We start from the raw sequence: 2,705 nt of genomic DNA on the forward strand, positions 1-2,705 counted from the left end.
GTTTTTGCTTACCTAGTTGTTCCATGTTGTAGGTAAGTGCAAAAACAAAGTGGAGCAGTGAGCGCTAGAGTCTGCTTGCGAATATGTACATGTGGCCTGACCTGAGGAGGTTTTTGAAGGAACACCATTTTGAAACGAAAAAATTTGGGAGCTTGTTATTTCTTTTATGACATTTGTTTTGCTATCTCTGTAAAAGAGTAGTTGTAATTTCATTTGCTAAAATAAAAGTATGCGCACATGAACTTTTAAAAAGTTTTTTTTTATATGGATTTTTGGTACAATGATTTAAAGTAAAAATTTAGATTTCCGCATGTTTTTGGTCTTGTATGTTTTGAGGGTCATTACATGAGATGTTATGTTTTAAACCATTCCATAGTCACTATTTTGCAAAAGTGTAGATTTTTTTTTATATTTGACATTATTTATTAAACATAAAGTGTATCTTAAACATGTTACACATAAGTGTCAAAGAATCCAATTTGTTTTGAAAACATAACCCCACACATTACTACAGACATACACAGTGACAAATTGAAATAACCTACATAAGGTCAATATGTTCATATGTACAAATCAAGGTCAGGACCATGCTTCGGTTCTCCTTTGTCATTCACCCATTTTTTTATTTACCTACAACACAAGATAACTGTGAGCCTAAAGCTAAGTAAGTAAAGCAATTCATGCAATGCTATTTGATTACCCCATGTCATTATGCATACATAACTCTTTTTAAACTTTCTTATCACATTTTCTTTTACATCTTTGGGCCTCATAATATTGCGCACACTGTTTGATTAGATCAATGCCTGCAGGGCTTGTTCAACATATAAAATAAAATCTCATGGGTTTTCCTCCAGCAATTCATCACCACAGTAAGGCGCATTAATAATCTTATTCCATCATCGCCCCGTCAAGCTCAAGAGTTAAGGCGGCCACACACTATGGTGTCATCATATATAACATAGCTTATGTGGAGGATAAAAAAATAAGAGCATGGAAAACAATATAATTAGTTCACTAAAACTTGGCCTAAACTATTGGGCTACCACTATGAGCCTAACTTTAGGCATCCATTTGAACTTACTTACATTCTTATTTGCCTTTTAAAACAGCGGCACTAAACTTAAAAATCTTATTACAACTTACTTTCATGTTGTATAAATTTGTTAAGGCATTGCATAATTAATCATCATGACATCATGCATGGTCTTATATCGTACAATAAATCTTCATATCACTATTATGCCATACATAAAAATTTATAATGAAATGCTAGTGTACGTAAATACAACTCACTCACAAAATATACTTTCACATAACATGTAATTATTGTGTTGCAGTTGAGTACTTTACTTACCTTATATTCAAAGTGCATTTCACTGTGTAACAAATGGTATCTTAGGTGTCGATGTGCTCAAGGGCATGAATATCACATCATTTCAAGATTATAATTTACTAGGTATTCATCTTTCATTTATAAACTCAACTTGGTATTTTAATCCTTTAGAAAATCCCCAAATCCTATATTGTCCTTTTTGTGATCATAAGAAATTTCATCACTTGGGTCACTATCACTCAATCCACAAAATTAATTTCATACCATTATAATGGTAGCAAAGGCATTAAAAAATCATTAAAATATCCATAAAATATTATATCAAATTTATATCTAAATCATGCCTAAAATGCACTAAACCACTTACATTGAGCATTAGATTTATCTTAGTTACTTGGAGAAATTTTGACAGAGTTTCCCTTATTTTTGGCCTACTCCAAATATCAAAATCAATCAGTAAACATCATAAAACAACATGTCATGATACCATATCCCAATTTTCAAAAGAATTCATCACAAAGTTACCATATATCAATTTTGGTACAATTCTAACTTCCAAGATCATCATCAAAATTAAATGAGTCTTCACGTCTATTCTAACATTTATAAACATATTAAATCTCTTAAGAACTCAATCAAATCACCAATAATCAGTTTGTACTCAAAAAAACCATGTACTCCTCATAAAACACAAAAATTCATTTACCGAGCAACTTTTCGGCAGAAACAACCTCTTCTAGATTTTCTAAACCTCAAACCACTTGAAAACAACCAAGAAATATCTTAAACAAGATAAAACATCATATTTAAACTCTCAACATATCTCAAATCATGATGTAACTATCAAGTACAAAAACTTACCATAAAAGGCCAAAACTAAGTTGAATTCACTTCTTTAGTTTGATTTTCACTAAGATCTCCTTGGAATACCTTAACTCCAGCCAAGAAACATTTTTGATTCATTTTCTCTCTGTTTTTTAGAGTCTTGGTTGTGGTAAATGATAAGGTTGACAATAATAATTGATTTTGTCAATAATAAAACCTTATACCACCAAAATTTGACACCTATCAATATAATACCTAACCTTTGAGTTCAAAACCTTATCAATTCACATAATTTTGATCCAATAATTGGATACTTATCTTTTCCTTGTGTGTAAAACACTTATACCAAAATTTAAGTCCATAGGAGTTTAGGTCCAATAGTTATACTTACCTAAAACAATTTTTATTTCATCAATGAGACCCTTACCGTACCTTAAATTTATTTGGTAAATTTACTAATACTTAATTATACACTGAAATTCTAGTAATTGACACTACTGTTTTCACCTTTTAACATCTTTTGACTTCTTTATCTCATTTTTCT

The 2,705-nt window shown here is 30.5% G+C and overlaps 1 long non-coding RNA gene across 1 annotated transcript; it reads right to left on the reverse strand.

Annotated features, from left to right (window-relative positions):
- Window positions 1-399: 399 nt before the first annotated feature.
- Window positions 400-2,420, reverse strand: LOC133783926 (uncharacterized). The gene is made up of 2 exons (XR_009871030.1): window positions 2,198-2,420; window positions 400-630 (listed from the first exon to the last, which is right to left on the reverse strand). It is a non-coding gene; the product is annotated as an uncharacterized LOC133783926 (long non-coding RNA).
- Window positions 2,421-2,705: the final 285 nt, after the last annotated feature.

This window comes from Humulus lupulus, chromosome 6 (assembly GCF_963169125.1).
Source record: "Humulus lupulus chromosome 6, drHumLupu1.1, whole genome shotgun sequence".
NCBI classification, from domain to species: domain Eukaryota; kingdom Viridiplantae; phylum Streptophyta; class Magnoliopsida; order Rosales; family Cannabaceae; genus Humulus; species Humulus lupulus.